This window comes from Papaver somniferum, chromosome 6 (genome assembly GCF_003573695.1).
Source record: "Papaver somniferum cultivar HN1 chromosome 6, ASM357369v1, whole genome shotgun sequence".
NCBI classification, from domain to species: Eukaryota; Viridiplantae; Streptophyta; class Magnoliopsida; order Ranunculales; family Papaveraceae; genus Papaver; species Papaver somniferum.
In genome coordinates this window covers 92,176,235-92,199,664 of record NC_039363.1, presented here as the reverse complement: position 1 = coordinate 92,199,664, position 23,430 = coordinate 92,176,235, and the positions used below count along the sequence as shown (strand labels likewise).

The following is a 23,430-nucleotide window of genomic DNA, read 5'->3' as shown; positions in this document are numbered from 1 at the left end:
TACTGCTTAAATGGAAGCCTAATTAAGATTTCAAGAGATAAATGTAACCAGTTACAAAACTGCAGGAAGAGTTATCAAGCCAAAAACCGCAGCTTTAATTCTACCCAATACAGTTGATAGTCTTATTAAAAAAAGAGCGAGGGGCATCCTACCAGAGTCAAAACTCGACTCTGCTGCACTCCCCATTCAGCTTAAATATCATCAAATGTAATTTTATGTCCTGCAGGAGGATAGCAGTAGCTTCCAGCTTTTCCTAGGCCAGCACCCACCGCCATAACCTCTGAAGCAAGAATTTTCAGAACTTTGTCGACTACCCCGTACCCGTTCAAGGTACACTGGCACAGAATCCTTAATTGTCAATGAGGTACCGCCGACTTCTTGTCCATCCAAATCAAGAGCTCTTGTGGAAAGCTTGGAGACTGAAAAACTCAATTAAAGCAGTCCCCAAGGGAACACCAGTTTTGTGATCCCCTGGAATGTCCATCTGAACGATGGATTTGCAAGTTCGGAAATGCTTTTTTCAGGAAGCTCCAGATCTGGTCAGTTCCAGAAGAATTATCAAAACCTTGGACACAAAGGGTTTCACGGACAATGCCAGGTTCAACAGGACAGATCTTCAAGCCTGCCATTCCACTCAACTTCCTGCTTTGCAGCTTCTCCATTTGCAAACTCAACATGGACAATTCTCCCGAAAGTTCCACACTCGTCGTAAGAGAAACGCACATCAGCAATATCCCCAACATTTTCAAAGAAGTCCATCACATGATATAGTTATAGCCAAAATACAAACAAGAAATGGGCGAAAAGTCAAAAGCTTAATTCCTTTGCATATTCCAACTCAATCTGCAACAAAGATGGACGAAAGATCAAAAGCTTGACTGAAACTATGATATAGTTATAGCCAAAATACAAACAAGAAATGCCAAAACTTTTACTGCTAAAGATGAATAACGGAACAGATATTAAATTCCCATGACTGAAAGAGTAATCATGAATTAAGGAGCTGAAGGCAGGCAACTAAATCAAACATCTCCGTGAGTTAGTTAGGAAGATATATGACTTGTTTTGCTGCAGAAATCTGTAGAAAGACAACAGCTTTAGATAATATTGACTGCACAAACAATCACGAAGTTCTATTGTGCAGATCCTAATAACTAGAATGTGTTGTTCCAATATCAACTTTCCAACATTCCTTATGCCATGCATAAGTACTCCATTCAGTGGAAACATTTTGCTTTACTATTCTTTGTATTTCACGGAAACATGAGTACACATACTTGAACCACACTAAACAGAAACTTGGTTCATCATGTCTCAAACCACTTTCATATAAGACAAAGGTCTGAGTTTTTTTTCTTTGAACACGGGAAGATATTATGATGAATTCATCAAAACCAAAACCTCAAGGAAGCAGTATACCAACTTAAATTAAACAATGATACCCAACACAAGAACAGTACATATACCTTTCGTCCCAACCCACTTTGTAGCAATCATTAATAGATTTCTTTCTGTAGCCCAAGTTTGAGTAACAAGATCTCCATTCAGATTGCTTATCGTTTTAGACAAACGTCTCCACACAATTAAAGAAGTTGAAATGCGTCAACAAGTCCATTCGTTCAAAATAAAAAGTGAGACGATATATGATTCCCAAGTACAAGATTTTTCAACCAACTCTTTGCAAAAGAAAAGACACTCAAACATTAACAAACAAGCAAAATTATTGTCTTGCAGAGCAGGCCAGAATTTTCTACCACTATAATCAAAGCGCGGTCAGTCGGCTCGTGCTGCAATCATTCAAACAACAAAAAATTACCCTCACACAAGATTGAGCTGCAGACCTTCGGTTTACAAGACTGACACCAAGCAAAATTATTGTCTTGCACAGCAGGCCAGAATTTTCGTCCACTATAATCAATGCACACTCATTCGGCTCGAGCTGCAATCATTCAAACAACAAAAAAAATTTGCCCTCACGCAGGATTGAACTGCGGACCTTCAGTTTACAAGACTGACGCTCTACCACTGAGCTATAAGGGCAACCGATGGGGCATTCCGAGAATTGAACTCGGGACCTCTCGCACCCTAAGCGAGAATCATACCACTAGACCAAATGCCCTGTTGTTGACTAAACGGTGGAACACCGCTTTTCTACATTTCACTGAAGTTGAAAAGTTATGGGAACTATATCTACATAACAGAAAAAACGACTGGTATTATATTGGCAACGGAAAATGAAACAGATTCAACATTGTTTCTCGAATTGTGAGCATTATGGATGCAGTAGCGATCTATGTAGTCGAGCATGGTTTTTGTCAGTTAAATAGGTAGACACGGTTTGATACATACTACGTATTGTTAAGTTTCAACAACATCACAACTCAAGAGCCTGTGTCATAAAGACCCGATGGGGATTCTTTTCTCGTTAGGGGTATAGAAAAGAAGTTCATAAAGGTATCAGACTAATAATAAGGATAACTCAAGATTAAAGAATTTGGCAAAATAAGCATGAAGTTCAAATGCAGATGTCATTAGGTTGCCACACGAGCTCAAAATAAAGGAAGCAATTCCAGAAGTTAAATTAGTAGTTCTGCTTAGAATCCCCTCCAAAATGGATGAGTTTGTTAGGTAATTAGGTTTAACCATGAGCAAAGAGTCAGGCCATTTACTGTGGTTGTCAGGCATCGGCTTCACAAACTCAGATGCTCAATCCTTCACCCAGGAAAAGAAACAAAATAATATGGAGGAAACTTTTTAGCAGAAATAGACGGCCAGGCAACAAGATCACAGAAACAAAATAATATGGAGGAAACTAGCAGAAATAAACGGCCAAATGAATAAATAAATAAATTTTGACCCCAAATAAGGTTATTCTTTACAAACTATCTTTCTTATGAAGACGAAACAATTATCTTTCACTATAAATCCATTGTGAAGGGATCAGCTGTATCACCCCCAAGAAAGAAACTTATTAACTACAAACATCAAGCTAATTACATTCTACTACCTAGATTTTAGTTTAACTTCCTAAGTGTTCGCTTGACTCTATCTTCACCATTTATTAGGTACGAACACCCACAGCTCACTGGACCCTACTCTTGGCAGACAAAATCTCAGCTCCTGCTGAAATTTTAGGAACTAACGAACGCTATACTGGGGAAACAACAAATAAACACACAACTAAGAAAGGTTCCAAGAATATATGTTATCGGAGATGTTCATCAGTCAACACAGGTAAAACTTTAGGTAGATAAAAGAAGAGAGTACAAACAAAAATGAGTTCTCACTCACGATTCCTAGCATTAGGGTTCTTGGTTCACAGTATTAATTCGAATAGCAATAGGACAACTCCATTGGTGAATGTTGCACCAAGAGGAGAATAAAATATATTCGGCTCAATATTTCTCAAAATGTATAACAACAGAAACAGACCCATCAAATTGATAGCAAAACTAGGACTTGATTTTGATACTTCAACATATAATTGCAGCTAAACTTCATCATGAAGTACACACTCGACGGTAGGAGTATGATAAGAAACAAAAACTTTACCTGACTCAATTTGACAAGTTATAGTGATGGCCCTTCAACCAAAAATTGCACATGCAATTAGCAGTTGCTCACATGTTCATCGCCGTGGATCCAGACATCTCTCCCGTAATAGATACAGGATAGCAATCCTGACACAAGGTAGCAGGCATATTCAGCTGAGCAAATTGAATTCACCAAACAAAAAACAAAACCCTAATTTCGTAATAGAGAAACATCAGCAAAAAATTCGATTAATCTCAAAAAATGTACCTTCATGGGCATGGGAGATGGGTTCGCGTTGAATCTTGGAGCGACACTTCCAGACCTAATTTGTCACAAGCTCAGAGAGAGCGAGAGAAATGGAGGGGGTGATTTTTGGGATTAATTATGGGTAATTTTACACATACAGGGAGATAATCCCGTGGTTTCTCCCGGTAGAGAAACTTGGGCTGGAGTTCACCGCGGAGTTTAGCAGGGAGCAGGTGTGGCATTAATTGACGTACTCGTATTATTTTCCTCACCGTCTTTGTCATTTATTTATTTCTTTTATTTCTTTTATTTTTTATTTTGTTGTTGTTGTACACATCTGTCATTTTCATTTGGAGGTTTTAAACACCACTTGGCATGGGTAATCTTTGAGGTTATAATCTTCAAAAGAAAAAAAAAAAATAGGAAAAGGAAAAAAAATAAAGTTACTTTCAGAGTATTTGGTAATTAGAATTTGAACTGTTTCGTAAGAGACAGAAATAATTTTCGAAAATTAAAAGAAATAAATATTTTTGTTGAATACAATGTTATTTTGCTATTACAAGTTATTTTTACAAATGGATTCCTAAACTAATTCTTAATTTTTGAATTAATTAGTTCGAAAAACTGTTTTGCGGTATCCAAAACAAGTTTGGAGGGCAATAATTTTATGCAATGTTCTATACAAGATTGTCACTAAGATCATAACAAACAGGTTGAGCCCTTTCCTAGACATCGTCATTGAGAAAAACCAATCTGTATTTGTCCGAGGAAGACAGATTCTTGATAATACAGCCATTGCCAAAGAAATTTTCCATTCTCTGCATACCTCAAACACTACTCAAGGTTCTTTTTTTCTTAAGCTAGACATGAGTAAAGCATATGACAGAATAGAATGAGACTTTATTAGTCAGGCTCTAGTTAATATCGGTATTACTAGCAGAGCTCATACACTTATCATGAACTGTGTAACAACTCCTTCCTTTTGAATACTTATAAATGGCCAACCTGAAGGTTTTTTCATGAGTGAAAGAGGAATCAGACAAGGATGTCCCCCTATCGACATACTTGTTCATCATCTGCTCTCACACCTTGAGTGGAATCATCAACAAAATGGAGGTTGCAGGTAATAAGTGGTTACAAACTTAATAGATGGGCTCCTAGTGTGTCTCATATCATGTTTGCTGATGACATTATGCTTTTTGGTAACACTGACACAAGAACCATAAATTCCATCTCCACGATCTTGCAAGACTATTACAAGATCTCTGGTCAGCTAGTGAACTACACAAAATCTTCAATTTACTTCAGCAAGAATGTGCATGCTTCTCATGAAGATGAAATTATATCAACTCTTGGAGTCAGCAGAATGGAAAGAAAAAAAAAAAGAGAAGTACTTGGGGGTGAAAATTCTTTAGCAAGGTTTAAGAATCTCCAACTTCAATTTTCTTATTAAAAAATTTGAAGAAAAATTGTCTAGATGGAAGAGGAATTCATTATCTCATGCAGGAAGAACAATTCTTATTCAGTCAGTACTTGCTCTCACACCAGTTTATTACATGGAAACCTCTCTCATCCCAAAATCCATACTTAATAACCTGACACAAATCATTAGAGACTTCTAGTGGGGACATTCCAGAGATACAAAAAATGCATTTTCTTAGGTGGGAGTGATTCAATCTGCCAAAAGAAAAAGGAGGTTTAGGTCTTAGATCACTAAGTAATCTCAACCAAGCACTGGTTACAAAGATGGCTTGGAGATTTCTACAAGATCAAGAAAGTGTGGGCAAGAATCTTATGTGCAAAGTATCTCAGAGATAAATCTTTTTGGGATGTAAAGAAAGTTACAAACTGCTCCACAACTTGGTCTGCAATGCTGGACAGCAGAGACAACTTGAAGAAAGAGAACTTCATTTTTGTTCCATCTAGAACTTCTGATATTAAGATACAAGAGTGATTCATCTCATTGACAATGACACAGGTCATTGGAAGGTCAATCTTATTCAAGAAATAATGACACTGACAGTTACAAACTGCTCCACAACATAAGCATTTTTCGGATCCATGGATTAAAGACAGCTTCATTTCTGTTCCATCTAGAGTGATTCATCTCATTGACAGTGACACAGGTCATTGGAAGGTCAATATTATTCAAGAAATAATGACACTGACAGTTACAAACTTCTCCACAACATAAGCATTTTTTCGGATCCATGGATTAAAGACAGCTTCATTTCTGTTCCATCTAGAGTGATTCATCTCATTGACACTGACACAGGTCATTGGAAGGTATTCAAGAAATAATGGATCCTTTTACTGCCAGTCAAATCATTGCTATGCAGATAAACTCTCGTGCTCCAGATAAACTTATTTGGAAACTCATTCCACATGGGGACTTTACTTCACAGTCCTTTCAAAAACTTCTTCAGCACAACTATGGTTAATCTTCTGGCAGGGGTGAGGATATCTTCCCTTGGAAGAACAACAAAGCTTCCCCAAAAACTAAGACCTTCATATGGAGAGTTTTACATGATGGTGTTACTATTACTCAAAAAAATGGAAGATTCATATAGGGAGTCTCGACAGAATGCAGCATGTACAACAATGCAGTCAAAACTATAGATCACCTCATTATCAAGTGTGATCTGGCTCAAGCAATCTGGTTTGCTTCTCCCTTTGGTTTGAGAATCCAGGACAATGAGGATTTAACTATTTCAGGTCTTTTACAACACTGGTTACATAGGAATGATAACTATTATTCTACCTCTCTTGGGATGGCTATATGCTGGAAATATGGAAGGTAAGAAATGAGAAAGTGTTTGAGATTAAGCAAAACACTTTTTATGGTGCGCTTCAACTGGCACTTTTCTGGTCCAATCTTTATTACAATCCTGTGATGAATGAAGTGGAGGTAGAAGAAAACATCACACAAGTTACTAATGAAGTATTTCATGTTTAGAAGGCTCCGGAACCACCATATATCAAAATCAATGTGGATGCGACATGGAATAATGGCATTCACGCATGCGCAGCAGTGGCTAAGGATCATAACAAATAATTTTTAGGAGTTGGTACCCGTATTGGCAGAGCTGACTGTTAGAGCACTGCTCGGTCGAACTCACAAGCGTTGTTATCTCAATATTGTTTGTCAAGTTTAGTTGTCAAAACTATAAGTCTTGATTTCTAGTCTACTTATAGCTAAGTCTCGGATTAGGATAGAAAGTGTAGTTGAGCATTAGACTTCACGACGTTCATCGATTGAAGACGAAGAACTACTAAGGGGAGATTGTGGAACTTCATCAACAAAAGGTATGTGGAGACTTGAACTCATCTATCACTCAAAATTCTATCTACTCTATATCCTATTAGAGACAAAAGTCGTATATCTATATAGACTTCAATTATACACATTTGATATTTCGAGCTGAGTTTAACTCGCTTACATATTTCTCGAAATATATGTTGATAAGATTTCACTTTAACCAAGTTCATCTTACATTCTTGACGAAAGTCAAAAAATGATCATGTGAAAATCGCCTTGTAACATCTTACATGATTTGTGTGAGACAGTCATTTGATGTAGACTCGGAATGTTTCGTATTGATCATTTGATCACTTGAAAATTGCTTTGAAGTTAATAGTTTGTGTGAGAATGCTATTGTCGTCTTCTAAGAATGTTCCAACGATTGAAATGGGATTTTAGAACGACTAACCATGATTGGATATAAACACAGTATGCGTACTTGCTTATGTGTAGTCCAAGACCGGCAATCTAATATGCATATCCGTATGCGTACTAGTTGGTCAGGTGAAGTCCGGGAGCTATAGTATGTATACTTTCATGCGTACTGGCGAAGTCATTTGAAGACCGGGAACTTCAGTATGCATACCCGTACGCGCACTATATTCAACTGCGTGCGGATGTGAACGACAGTATGCGTACCCGTTTGCATACTGGCGAACACAGTCCAAGTCCGCCTACTTAGGTATGCGTACCCTTTTGCATACTTGAGTAGCTTATGTTCTAAAATCGGTTTGTTCATTAACTAATACATTTATATAATAAGGAATGCAATCTTTTGCAAAACGTGTCTATAATATTCATGAATTGATTCGCGTGAATTAAAAATTGATTTTGCTTCAAATTGTGTCTTATATACTTCTATGAGAATATAAACAATTGAACAACTCTGGAACTAGTTTCATTTGAGTCATTTGAACTAGTTATGGTTAAGATGAATATGGTTGATATGAAAGTGTTCATATGGCTAACTTCGGTTAACTATTGTTGAGCCAATAAGGTGTACACGTTTAGGTACGGTTATTGGTATCTAAATGAAGTCACTTTTCATTTTTGTGTAACAAGCTAACTTCGATCTAACGGTTGAAAGATACTAGCTTGAGTCTAATCAAGTATTCATCTAATGGTGAATATTGAATGTTTTGTTACCAAGGTAACATTGATTGCAAATTCTGATTTAAAGACTATATAAGGGAGAACTCTAACAACTAGGAAACCTAATCCCCACACATCCTGTGTGATATTAGTTGCGACTAGAGTCGATTCTCCTTTAACCTTAGGTTTTTTCTAAAACCCAGTAGGTTAACGACTTGAAGACTTCATTGGGATTGTGAAGCCAGACCCAACTATTTTCTCTGTAGTTGCATTTTCTGATCTGGTTGTTCTCTATCATGATTGAGTACTATCTTCTCTAAGATTGGCTCGAGATTTAATCTCCGGTAGGAAAGATAAAAAGTAGTCACAAATATCTTCGTCTCATCGTTTGTGATTCCATAATATCTTGTTTCGCTACCATACGATTAAGATTATTGTGAGGTGATTGATATTTTTAGGTTGTTCTTCGGGAATATAAGTCTGGTATATCAATTGGTTCATGTTCACCTTGGTTTATCAAAATACGGAGCAAAACTCATAGGTATATCTGTGGGAGACAGATTTATCTATTCAATAGATTTTTCCATGTGAGACAGATTGGTTTATCAATCCTTCGAACTTTGGGTCATAGCAACTCTTAGTTGTAGGTGAGATCAGCTAAGGGAATCAAGTACACAAAATCCGGCGTAGTTCTAGAGGCGTAAGGAATGCAACTCTACCTTGATCAGTGTTAGATTTAGTAGGCCTCAACTACATTCCCGTCCGAAGTTAACTTGGAGTAGGATAGTGTCTGTAGCGGCTTAATAAAGTGTGGTGTTCAAACCTGGACTAGGTCACGGGGTTTTTCTGCATTTGCGGTTTCCTCGTTAACAAAACTTCCGGTGTCTGTGTTATTTCTTTTCCGCATTATATTTTCTATATAATTGAAATCACAGGTTGTGCGTAAGTTCAATCAATTATGAATCCAACCTTTGGTTGTTGATTAAATTGATTGACACTTGATATTGGTTTTTGATACCGTCCTAGTTCTTTCTTATATTCAATCGGGCTCGCAAATTCCTATTTGTTTGATTGCAGATTGAATTGAGAAATTAAGATACAAGTCTTTGATATACTTTTCTTAAGATTGAGTCTGACTGTCTAGTTGATTCTCTTGAAAGTATATTAGAGTTAGTCCATACAGATTGCTAAGCGAAATACTGGGTGTGGTTGTTAGACCCCCGCATTTTCAATTGGTATCAAAGCAGGCAAACATTATAAACCTAATAAGTTTGTGTTTGACTGATCCCTAAAGTCCGTCCCTATGGGAAATTTCTTTGGGAAACTTGCTCTGGGCATCTGTAATGCATGCTAGAATTCCTTAAAGATTGTTAAGAGCTTATTATCCATTAGATCTCTGGTCTCTCATGAAAATCTCGTTCCATCTAAGACTTTGGAAAACTTAGATGATGAAAAACAATCTAAAGGAAAAATTAAAAGTTCTTCTAAGAAAAATAGTTCGAGAAAACGTGGTCAATGCTCAAAGATATGGAATATCACTAGATTAACTCTTAATCTTTTTGAGGAATACTATCGTGATGGATCAATTGACAAAGATCTATTTAGAGCCTTTGAAAGTGTTATTAAATTCTTAGAAAAGCTAAATTTGATTGAGGAAAATAATCGTTCTGATAAAAGTTCTGTACCTCTCAAATCATGTATTCATGATGTACGAACTATGCTTACTACCAACTCACGTGAAATTGATAAAAAGATTCTGGTGAGTTCGGTGTAGGTTCTAATTGTCGAAAAACGTCATTCCTTGGTCATAAGAAAAAGAATTTAAAAAATTCTATTAACCCTGAGTATCATCATTACTATGATTATACTTCTGGTACATTTCACAAATATCAACCGGAAAAGTTGCATGAGGATCTCTTTGCACATCTAGTCTCTTAGGAACAAGCTTGGCTCTACCCCATTTGTATATAACTTGAGATGGGGCAAGTAACGGTTTGATTATTGTTTGTGTTTGGGTTAATTTATTTTTAATCTTATTCTGTGAGAAAAATTCCTTGACAAGTTTTTTTTTCTACCCAAGGATAATTAAAGTGATGTAGTTTTTTTTTTCTATTATCCTTTTACTACACTGTACGGATCCTTTCAGTGTGCGAACCTTGGCTGTTGAACGCTTTCAAAAATCTTGCCTTCCTTTTGCGGGTCGCGGTTCATGAAAGGGTCCAAGCCCATTTTTGGGTATATAATAATTATGGTACACTTACCCTTCTTCTTCCTTCTCTAGTCCACGTACGTGAACTTTTCTAGGGTTCATGTATCATCTCCATTAAAATTCATCTTTGGAGATTCAAAAGTGACTAAGGGTTTTATTCATAGTCAAGGAACAAATCAAGTAAGTTCTTCCTTCTCCTTGTACTCTCAATTTCTAGGTCTCATGGGAAATTTCAAGGTTTCAAAGAAGGTTTCAAAAAAACTTGGATTCATCATCTTCTAGCATGACTATACCTCAAAATCAAGATTTTATTAGAATTAGATTTTTCAATGATTCTAGTAGTAATATCTTTGAAAGGATTTCTCCTAGTGGTTTCATTCTAGAAAAGAAATTGGATATGGTTAGTGGTTATAAAGAAAATTTGGGTTGTTTTGAAAAACTTAATCTTCGAAACATCTTTAATGGTATTGGTGAAGGTTTTGACACTCTCACAAGAACCTTCTATGCTAACATCCATGATGTTGATCTTGATGACATGGAATTCAAGACCATAATAAATAGAGAAATAATTATTGTTAATAGAGAGTTGATTTCAAGGATTACCAAAATTTTGTTGGGTAATTTTTGCCTTCCTAGACCAAGGGAAGAAAGACCATCTTATGAAACCATTTATAATGGTCTTTGTGGCAAGAGTATTGATTCGATTGAAGGGAAATTTCCTACTAATTATCTTAGACTTGCTTTGATGTCTTTCGAAAAACTTGGTATATCTAATCTTTGTCCCTCCACAGTTGAGAATTCTCAGTGGGGTCATGAGTTTGCGGAGTTAGTCTATTTCCTTGAATTGGGTTCTAAAAGTCTTGATATTTGTGGATTCATCATTCACCAAATGCTCTCAATGACGTCATCCAAAAAGAAGTTAGGCTTTCCTTGCTTAATTGAGCAAATTTGTCGAGCATATTATATTGCTCCTATTGGAAACTCCATTGGAACTCCCAAACTTGTTTGCCTTTGTACTTTCAAACATATGAAGGATAATTCTTGTAAAAAGCAAAGATGTGATTCCCTTGACGGTTCTTGTGATCCTACCACCTTGAGTCTTATTCATCAAATTCACAATGGTATGTGTAAGATCAATTCCAAGGTAAAATACGTGCAAGAACAATTACGTGTGATTGCCACTAAGTTTCCCGAGATCAAAGAAGATATAGATAGGATTCAAGCCTATTGGATGGTTTCGGATGATGAAGATGATGATTAAAATCTTTATCTCTTGTTAATGTCTGGAAAACTTCTTATGAGAATTTATTCTTGCGTTTTAAGAAGTAGGGTTTGGAATAATAATTATTGTGAGTACACATAGCTATTGCAAACGTTTTTTTATCTTGCAATGTTTTTAGATTTATTTATTTAAATTCTAAAGTTTATTTGGAAGATGATTTTGGAATATTAATCTTTATGGTTTTTTATATTGCAACTTGCTATGGGATATGTGTGTTTGAGTCTGTGAACTGTGATTGTCCCATATTTTTTCAAAAGTTAAGTCTATCATATGTCTTTATTGATAAAAGATAGAATGAACTTTTGACAACAAAAGTTAAGCCTATTATGTCATTATGCAAATATTGATGAAGATAGGATGAACTTTTGTCTGCAAAGATTAAGTCTATTATATGTCTTTATGCAAATATTGATGAAAAAATAGAATGAATCTTTGAATATTCCGCAGTATTGGTCTTTCCCTGCTCCACGTCTTTGTATAAATATTGTGTGGATCCATAAGTTCTCTTATGTGAGCATTTCCGATCAAATTAATCATGGGTTTGCTTGTGGTTAATTTATTTGAGTTTCCTGGATACAAATTCATATTTCATGAGATTTGTTAATATCCAAAGAAATCCTTCTTTTCTTGCAAAAGTAAGGTCGCCCTTGTTGTTCTTTCGGAATGACATTTTATGGGGGGAGAGTTCTTAATTAAACTTGCGGTTAATTGCCAAATCTTTGTGGGGAGTGCGGTTGTGGAATAGTGTAGGAGTTTTCTTGTATCTCCATTAACTCCTTTATGAATACATTTAATTTCGACCATATGATTGCATCTAAACAAAATTGATATGTTTTCTTTTGGTCATGAAGTATCTCCATGAGAATTTCATTAGGATCCCACTAATTTTCGTACCTTTGCCAGTTTAAATTGACAAAAAGAGGGAGAATTAATGTGTAGTTCACACTACAAATACATATGGTCTACGGATCATTATGTAAGGGGCAGCGGTTTTCATGTGAGATGAAGTATTGACTAACGGGGAGTGATACATATCACCATAGTATTGTTGTCAAAGTTGTGATAAAATTGAACTTTGATGTTGTGTAATAATACTATGACACTATATAACAATGATTGAGAGCTACTGTTTTATCATTGTTATAGCTAAGGATCTTCAACAACTATGATACTGAGTTGAACACGTTCAGAATCACTGAAGTACGTGGAAGTGACAAAGATTTCGAGTAATGTTGAAGAACCAAGGAAATCAAGCATTTGGATGAGAGGCTACAAAGTTTTTTATTTTGTAATTTATATGTATTGATAGTTTCGTCACTAAAATTGACAAAGGGGGATATTATTAAAGCACTGCTCAGTCGAACTCGTAAGCGTTTCTATCTCAATCTTGTTTGTCAACTTTAGTTGTCAAAACTATAAGTCTTAATTTCTAGTCTACTTATAGCTAAGTCTCGGATTAAGATAGAAAGTGTAGTTGAGCATTAGACTTCACGGTGTTCATCGATTGAAGACGAAGAACTACTAAGGGGATCTTGTGGAACTTCATCAACAAAAGGTATGTGGAGACTTGAACTCATCTATCACTCAAAAGTCGATCTACTCTACCACCTATTTGAGACAAAAGTCGTATAGTTATATAGACTTCAATTATACACATTTGATATTTCGAGCTGAGTTTACTCGCTTACATATTTCTCGAAATATGTGTTGGTAAGATTTCGCTTCAACCCAGTTCATCATACATTCTTGACGAAAGTCAGAAGATGATCATGTGAAAATCTCCTTGTAACATATTACATGATTTGTGTAAGACGGTCATTTGATGTACACTCGGAATGTTTCGTATTAATCATTCGATCACTTGAAAATTGCTTTGATGCTAATAGTTTGTGTGAGACAACTATTTTCGTCTTCTAAGAATGTTTCAATGTTTTAAATGGGAGTTTAGAACGATTAACCATGATTGGATATAACACGGTACGCGTACTTGCATATGTGTATTCCAACACCGACAATCTAGTATGCATACCCGTATGCTACTGGTTGGTCAGATGAAGTACGAGAGCTATAGTATGCATACCCGTATGCGTACTGGCGAAGTCAGTTGAAGTCCGGGAACTTTAGTATGCATACCCGTACGCTCACTATATTCAACTGAGTTCGGATGTGAACGACAGTATGCGTACCCGTTTGCATACTGGCGAACACGGTCCAAGTCCGACTACTTAGGTATGCGTACCCGTTTGCATACTTGAGTAGGTTATGTTCTAAAATCATTTTGTTCATGAACTAATACATTTATATAATAAGGAATGCAATCTTTTGCAAACCGTTGCTATAATGTTCATGAATTGATTCGAGTGAATCAAAATCGATGTTGCTTCAACTGTGTCTTATATACTTCTATGAGAATATAAACAATTGAACAACTCTAGAACAAGTTTCATTCGAGTCATTTGAACTAGTTATGGTTAAGATGAATATGGTTGATATGAAAGTGTTCGTATGGATAATTTCAGTTAACTATTGTTGAGCCAACAAGGTGTACATGTTTAGGTACGGTTATTCATATCTAAATGAAGTCACTTTTCATCTGTGTGTAACAAGCTAAGTTCGACCTAACGGTTGAAATATATTAGCTTGTGTCTAATCAGGTTTTCATCTAACGGTGAATATTGAATGCTTTGTTACCAAGGTAACATTGATTGCAAACCCTAATTGGAAGACTATATAAGGGATAACTCTAGCAATTGGGAAACCTAATCCCCACACCTCCTGTGTGAAACTAGTTGAAACTAGAGTAGATTCTCCTTTAACCTTAGGTTTTTTCTAAAACCCAGTAGGTTAACGACTTGAAGACTTCATTAGGATTGTGAAGCCAGACCCAACTATTTTCTTTGTATTTGCGTGTTATGATTTTGCTGGTTTCTATCGTGATTGAGTATTATATTCTCTAAGATTGGCTCGAGATTTATCTCCAATAGGCAAGATAAAAAGTAGTCACAAACATCTTCGTCTCATCGTTTGTGATTCCACAATATCTTGTTTCGCTACTATACGATTAAGATTATTGTGAGGTGGTTGATATTTCTAGGCTGTTCTTCGGGAATATAAGTATGGTATATCAATTGGTTCATGTTCACCTTGATTTATCAAAATACGGAACAAAACTCATAGGTATATATGTGGGAGACAGATTTATCTATTCAATAGACTTTTCTTTGTGAGACAGATTGGTTTATCAAGTCTTCGACTTTGGCTCATAGCGACTCTTAGTTGTGGGTGTGATCATCTAGGGGAATCAAATGCGCAGAATTCGGCGTGGTTCTAGAGGCGTTAGGAACGCGACTGTACCTTGATCAGTGTGAGATTGGGTAGGGCTCAACTACATTCCTGTCTGAAGTTAACTTGGAGTAGGCTAGTGTCTGTAGCAGCTTAATACAGTGTGGTGTTCAAATCTGGACTAGGTCCCGCGGTTTTTTCTGCATTTGCGATTTCCTCTTTAACAAAACTTCTGGTTCTGTATTATTTCTTTTCCGCATTATATTTTCTATATAATTGAAATATCACAGGTTGTATGTAAGTTCAATCAATTGTGAATCCAACCTTTGGTTATTTATTAAATTGATTGACACTTGGATATGGTTTTTTTGATACCGTCCAAGTTATTTCTTATATTCCGTCGGGCTCGCAAATTCCTATTTGTTTGATTGCAGATTGAATTGAGATATTGAAATATAAATCTTTGATATACTTTTCTTAAGATTGAGTGTGACTGTCTAGTTGATTCTCTAGAAATTATATTGGAGTTAGTCCATACAGATTGCTAAGCGAAATATTGGGTGTGGTTGTTAGAACCCAACTTTTTCACTGACACTTCCCTTTTCGCAGAAGTTGATGGCTTTCTTTTGGCAGCTGAATTTGCAGTCTGGCCGAATTTCAAAGACATTATTATTGAAGGTGGTAGTTAGATGTCTCACTGTAGTTATGAAGAGACCACCCTGGAGACTTTGGAAGATTTAGGATGATATTAAAGATATCATAACCAACTTCGACAACTGTGACTTCAAATATGTCCCTGAGGCGACTAATTTTGTAGCTCACTCCATTATTGGTTATGCTCTCTTTCATGACGTCCAAGCCATGTGGACTAAGTAGCTTTTTCCTGCTAATATTCTTCCTCTTTTGTTAGAAGCGAAAATCTAGTGTGTCTTGTTTTTCCTTTCTTGCTTTTTCTTTTTTTCTACAAAAAAAAAGTATGCAGGGATGGGGAAATTTTTTTTTTACTTGAGAAACAATATAGTTGTTAAAAAAAGCACCACTATACAAAATAGCAGCCGATGGACGCCTAAATTACTTTAACCATTTTTTCTAATTTTTTGCTTGAAAAAGTGCCATTCATGACCATGATATTTTTTTTTGTTTTGTTAGTTGGCATACGCTCTATACTCTAATATTCTGTCAATGAATAGTGAAAACTTTTATTTCCTCTCTTCTTCCACAATCGTTTTTTCCCAAAAATTATTCAGAAACTAATATATTTTCTATATTTATCACCTTCAATCTAGATTTGCTCGGCTTTTTTTTGTTTTTTTTATAAATCCAAAATTAAAAAAAAATAAAATCAGAGCAAATATAGGTTCAGGGTTCTGATAACAACAAGGATTTACGCCCAGCTGATATCCTTGTTCTCAACTAGGAAAATGACCAAGATGTATGTATGGATGTCACATATGTCTCACCTTTCATCCCAGAGAGGGGGTCCGCGCTTTCATCCCAGGACAAGCCATTTCTAAAGCATTTCACGTAAACGCAATAAATACTTGGAGGAATGTGTTTCACATGGCTATGGTTTGGTGTTTTAGCTTTTACTACTTTGGGGGAGCTTAGTGAGGATACTGTATGTTTTTAAAAGCATTTGAAGAATTATTTAGTTAGTAATGATGCTGGTAGTGGTTTATGCAGTTTTATTTTTCAAAGATTGGGTGTTGCTATTCAAAAAGGAGTTGGTGCCCAGCTTGTTACTCGGTTACCAACCAAAGCTGTGTATGATTCCTAATTTTGTTATTATAAGTTAATGTTTGATAAAAAAAAATCTAGGTTGAAGATGATAAATGTAGATTTGCTCGGATCTATCGAGTAGATCTAGATAAAGTTTGTTGGAAAATTGTGTCAAAAATTAGAGGATGAAAACAAATATCAGGATGGTGTACCTCTGAATTCAAGGCTCTCTCGATTTTTTTAGACAATAATTCGACATTTCCCAATTAATTGGCGAGTACAACAGGTCACTCGAATCATGCCTTCAGGATTCAATGAAGCCCTAACACTGTAATCGAATTTAAGGATTGTACTTCCTTGACCTGCCTCCACAACATGGTGGGATTTCCACAAGTAAGTTTCTAAGTCATTCTGCCCCCTTACATGCATCTGCTAATGCAATTAATTCTGAAAACATTGTTGAATCAGAAATACAAGTTTGCATCTTGGAACTCCAAGACACAACAACACCTCCTAATGTAAATATCCACCCACCAGTAAACTTGGATTTGGATTCTACATTATTCCACGTAGAATCATTGTATCCTTTTAATACAGTGGGATAGCCTTGGTAATGCAAATCATAATCATGGTTCCTTTCAAGTAAACCAACACTCTTGAAACAACTTTCCAGGGTCCAACTCCTGGGTCACATGAGATCCGACATAATAATCATATGGCTTGGGTTATGTCTTGTCTTGTGAAATGCATAACATACATAAGACTTCCAATAATACTAGAATACTCAAGTGGTGCATGAGTACGTCCAATATTCTTCCTTAACTTGATACTAGGTTCTAAAGGAGTCGGGGCTGGTTTGTCATCAAAATGACCATACTTTTTAAGAAATTTCTCAATGTAATGGGATTGGTTAAAGCCAACTCATCTCTCTTTCTTGGGATTTTAATTCCTAAGATCACATCAGCCTCTCCTAAATCCTTCATATCAAAGTTAGAATTAAGAAACTTCTTTATTTCTTCCATATGAGACATGTCAGATCCAAAAATAAGCATATCATCTACATACAAACACAAAATTACATATGTAGGACTATCATGGTTACTATAAATACATTATTTATCAGCATCATTAACAACAAAACCATGTGACAAAACTACTTTGTCAAAGTTTCCATGCCAGTGCATGAGAGCTTGCTTCAAGCTATATAGAGATTTTACCAACTTGCAAACCTTCTTTTCTTGGGTTGGTATATGAAACCTTCAGGTTGTTCTATATCTCTTCTTTTAAATTACCATTTAGAAAAGCAGTTTTGACATCCATTTGATGTATAATCAACTTGCGAATAGATGCAAGTGCAATTAAACAATGAATAGATGAGATGCGAGCAACAAGAGCATATGTATCAAAGTAATCAATTCCATGTCTTTGTTTATAACCCTTAAACAACTAATATAGCTTTGAACTTATCAATGGATCCATCAACATTCTTTGCTCTTGAATTCTCATTTACATCCTATAGGCTTGACACCAGGAGGTAAATCACAAGATATCCAAGTACCGTTAGATTAAAATGAATGCATGCTTCTCATCATTGATAGACTCTTTCCAGAATATAACATCTCTGGAATTCATAACCTCAATTTTAGGATCATCATTAACATGCATAACTTACTTACTCATTTTAAGAATTTCAATCTTACTATTTTCTATACTATATGTTATAATTTCTGAACTATACTTTTGCTCTATTCTTGCTCTCTTACTTCTTATAGGTTAGATATCTTCATTAGGTACTAAAGTATCTTTTATGTCTTGAGTAGGAGCAAAATTTTCATTGTTGTCATTAGTCTCCACAGATTCTGGACTAGGTAACAACGGTTATTCTATGGGTTGAATTTGAGGACTACCCCTATTTAAGTCTTCAAAAAATTCCACATCTACAGATTTTATAATCTCAAAAGTGTCAAGGATCAAAAATCTGTAAGCAATACTGTCAAGTGGATAACCTACAAAAGCACATTTATAAGCCCTATTTCCTAACTTAGGTATTTTAGGATCAGACTTCCTAATATATGTTAAACAACCCCAAACCTTAAGTACTTTCAAATTTGTTTTCTGTTACACAATTCACAGGGACAAATATTCTTCTTTTTCAAAGGAACTTTATTCAAAATATAGCATGTAAATAACATAGCTTCACCACACAAAGAATTAGGCAAATTAGAATTACTAAGCATAGCATCAACCATCTTAACTAAAGTTTTATTTTCCTTTTAGGATCAGACTTGTCAAAGAAATCTTCGATTTTCAAATCTTGTTTCAGTCAAGTGAAGTTTACTCAAAGATACAGAGAAGCCAATAACATTGCTGACAGATTGGCTAAAGATGGAGCTTCTAGGAAGCATGAAGGAATTTGGATTGGAATATTTCTAGATTTTTTATCTGTTCTATTTAGTTTTGATGTTATGGGTGTTACTACACCCATACTCTTTTTGAGTTCTTTATGCAATGCAGAGAACTAAAGTCCACATAGAGATATTATTAGTTGGATCTCTCACTTTGTATACTTCCAACTTTCCTTTGGAAAATTTTAAAATCAAAGAGAAAGATGCACAAGTTATATGACAAAATATTTTGTGCTCACATACACACACAACTAAAGAGAAAATGCTATTTTTTTTAGTTGAAATATTAGACAAAGCTTAAAAAATGATAAATAAATGATTAAAACACAAATCAAGAACAATGAGTGCTTGGATTAAAACAAGAGAAGGGAAATTGTAAAACTACTATTTATGGTTTTCATGGAAATATATATAATATTCATGATTCATAATATATATTCACAGATACTTAACCAATCAATGATAATTAGATTAACCTAGCTTGGAGGGTATAAAGATGATTGACGGATTGAAGCAGAAAACTAAATGTACTTAACCAAGCAATGGTAATTAGATTAACCTAGATTAGAGGGTATGAAGATGATCGACAGAGATTGAAGCAGAAAATTAAATGAGAACAGTGTTGATACAAAGAAGCTTGGTGGTGATGGTGGTGAATAATATGAAAATGAGGAAATAACTGTGCGATATGTATGTGAGAAGAAAAAAAAAAGAAGATGCTGCTAGGTGATTTATCAGGGATTTTTTTTTTGATGTCCTAGACTAGTGATCACTAAACTACATCCAAACTCCTTAAATTGGAGTGTTTTTTTTATCAATTACAGGGTTTGAACCCCTACCTCCACAGTAGGAGGGAGCATGTCAACCACCATACCACTTGGTGATTGACCAGGGAAATTGTATAGATAGGTTTACACTTCTAAGCATATCATTATTTTATAGGTCCTCCAAAGCAAATTTTTAGAAACATTGCCCTATGGCTATGGTCCGTTCTACTGACCGAGTCAATACACATCTATGTCCATGAATGAAATGAAATCGAAAAATTATACTAGACGGATGCGAGCGTGGCAGGTAGAGAGAACCTACATTTCTGAATTGGGTTATCACTTTCATATTTTTTAAGACTTTTCTAATTTTGGATTAATTTCTAACCCACATTTTATTTCTACTATAAATATCTCTCCATCTTCACTGCGGTGGATGTTTTTTAGCTTTACCACTTAATTTCCAGCTAGCTTCCGTTGAGCGGACCTCTCCGAGTTCATTTTAAGTCGAGTTCCAGTGATCTCTACTTAGACATAGAAAAAGGGCTCATCTTAGACTGAATGGCCATGGGGATCTCTACTTTCTTCTTTCTTTTCATTCTTCTGGTTTCTCAGGTAATGACTCAAGGATTGGATCTTTCACCAGCATCATCGCCACTTCCCGGATGTGAGGACTGCAAAATTATAGACATACCTTTAAGCTTACACCTTGTTCGTTTATTCATGACTCATCTGAGTCATCTGGATTTGAGTCGTCTGAATCTGACTGAAATCACCTGACTTGAGTCAGATCTGAGTCAATATGTTTGTTTTGAGTCAGATCAGACTCAACTGACTCAAAAGAATGTGAGTAAGTACTTCGATCCCATGAGTCTAGGGTACTTTGTCACCTGACTCAGACGGGTCCGAGTCAGGGGTTAGGTCCGAGTCAGAGGTCGAGTCACATCTGACTCAAAATTGAAAACAAACGGTCTGATATCTGACTCGCGATGAGTCAGGGGTTGACTCAGATTCAGATCGCGAGTCAGATGCAAACAAACATGGTGTTAGTCCTACGGGTGCTAATATAGCATCTAGACTAGCAGTCCACGTCAGACAAGACTACTTCCTAAGTTCTATGGGAGTGCTAATCTAGCATCTAGATTAGCAGCCCACGTCAGCTGGGACCATCGCCCAGCGTTGTTTGGTTCAGCGCAATCAATTTCATCCATCAGATCAAATTTTGTGATTTTTGTGATCCGTATGATTTTTGTGATATTTGTGAGCGTTGAACCATTCAGTGTAAAGGTGATTTTTGTGGCGCTGAACAAGTCAGCGCTTCAATCTCGCTGCTACTAGGAGAGAACTGGTGTTAACAAATAGACCACATTTTTTTTTGAACCGCAACACTTTTCTGCTAATTTAGCAGCTCAATCTAGCCCATAGGACTTAGCATGTCCATCGTTAACTTTGAAGGATATCATAGTCATGGTGTTGCTATCAGTTGCAATGTTTGCATTCCTTGCGCTCGTCGTATACTTCGTTCATTTTCGGACACATCCTGCCTCAACTTCTCAAATACAAACTCCAGAGACTGCCTTAATTACTGTGTCTTTGGCATCATCACACCTGGTGCATCATCGGCTTCTTCTCGGATCATCGGCACAAATATGGATCATCTCCGGAATGAACTTTCCCTATACGAAGGAAGGAAAAAAGTAAAATCCAATAGTTTTTGTAAACATGATCATCCAAAATTATCACCTTATAAAACTCTTAATGCATCAAGACCAGACGACATTGGACGAAGCCATGAGGTATACATAATCGCATACCATATATTATTATTATTAATTTAATTTACTTTACTCTATGTACATGTATACATATATAATGATCGAAATATTTTTTTGTTCAGTACGCGGTAATCGAGGTGAATGGAAATTTTCTTGGAGCACAAGCAAAAATAAATATTTGGAAACCGGTTATTGAAACACTAAATGAAATAAGTGTATCTCAAATTTGGGTTACAGCCGGTGATGATGAAGTGAAAAATACTATTGAAGCTGGATGGGTGGTACGTTGTACCCAAAAAATATATACAAGCAAATTTATATCCTCTTATTTGGCACTATTGAATTTTATCTTTGTTTTTGATTAGGTGAACTAATACATATATGGCGACGACCATCCTATACTTTTTTATATACTGGACGATAAGTATTATTACCTTTTTCGTTATAGCGGAATGTCCTATTGACGAGGACATGTTGAAAGGACGTATATAATTGTTTGGTATTATTTTCTCAAGAAGATTAAACCAATTAACTATTTTTTTCTAGAAGGACGGATACCAGAATACGGGTTGCTTCAACCTCCTATGTGATGGTTTTGTGTAGACAACATCAGATTTCTGCCTTGGTGGCAGTTTCACCGAGGTATCCACTTCAATGGCGTCCAGAAAGATGCCAACTTCAGTATTCACAAGGTAAGAAAATACAAGCGATCAAATTTTATACTTGTTACCAACTTTGGTCTATATATAATGTTGAATAATTTGGCAGGACCAAATTGGTGGACAATGGTGGGTCCATGTACAAGGTAATCCGATCGGATATTATCCAAGTTCCCTCTTCACAAAATTATCAATGATATCAACAAAAATACATTTTGGTGGAGAAATCTCGAATCACAAAAATAAAGGACAACATACGACACAAATGGGTAGCGGTCATTTTCCTTCAGAAGGTAGATTGAAAACATCGAGTTATTTTAATTAGGTTCAAGTAGTTGATGAAAACAACGTGACCAAGGATCCTGAAAATGTGGAGACAAGAGTTACAAATCCAGACTGCTGTGGCTTGGAAATTAACAACAACCACCATGATAAAAATGGATATGGTTTTTACTATGGAGGTCCCGGTTATAATGATAAAGCAGGTTTTAAAATAAGTTTCATATTTTAAAAGTTTGGTACATATAGATTGGATGATTGTTTAATAAATTATATTGAGGTGGTCTATAACCGCTATTATTCGTAGGCTCTTATGTCTAAATTTATATTTTGTTTTCTTTTTATTTTAATTAAGTTTGGTTTTATACCATATTATTCTATTGAATCTCTTTTGTTATCCGGTTGTTAAGTAAAAGTTTATTATTTTTTCTTTGTTGTTATGTTTAAGAATCTCGATAAATAATTGTTTTACCATATATTATGCGGAAAAACTAAAACTCTCCAAACATTAATACATATCTAAAAGAAAATATATACACAAATATTTTTGAATTTAAATACGGAGAAATTTACCAAGTGGGAAACGAGTTCATTATTCCATATCTACGAAGTCATAGCAACCAGAAGCTCATCAGTGCCTCCAACATCCTTCATCGTATAAAAATATACCTCGGATACAACCACGACAAAGTTCTTTACCTTAATTCCATGTGGGTTGAATTTCTAGATAAAAAGAAAATGCATTTTCCTAGGTGGGAGTGGTTCAATCTGCCAAAAGAAAAAGGTGGTCTAGGTCTTAGATCACTAAGTAATCTCAACCAAGCAGTGGATGCAAAGATGGCTTGGAGATTTCTGCAAGATCAAGAAAGTGTGGGCAAGA

General features: G+C 35.7%; 1 long non-coding RNA gene and 2 other non-coding genes across 3 annotated transcripts; all 3 read right to left on the bottom strand.

The window, feature by feature from the left end:
- Window positions 1-311: 311 nt before the first annotated feature.
- Window positions 312-3,908, bottom strand: LOC113285881. The gene is made up of 3 exons (XR_003328984.1): window positions 3,802-3,908; window positions 3,553-3,680; window positions 312-843 (listed from the first exon to the last, which is right to left on the bottom strand). It is a non-coding gene; the product is annotated as an uncharacterized LOC113285881 (long non-coding RNA).
- TRNAT-UGU lies at window positions 1,969-2,040 on the bottom strand. The gene has a single exon. It is a non-coding gene; the product is annotated as a tRNA-Thr (tRNA).
- Window positions 2,048-2,119, bottom strand: TRNAP-AGG. Its single transcript has one exon. It is a non-coding gene; the product is annotated as a tRNA-Pro (tRNA).
- Window positions 3,909-23,430: the final 19,522 nt, after the last annotated feature.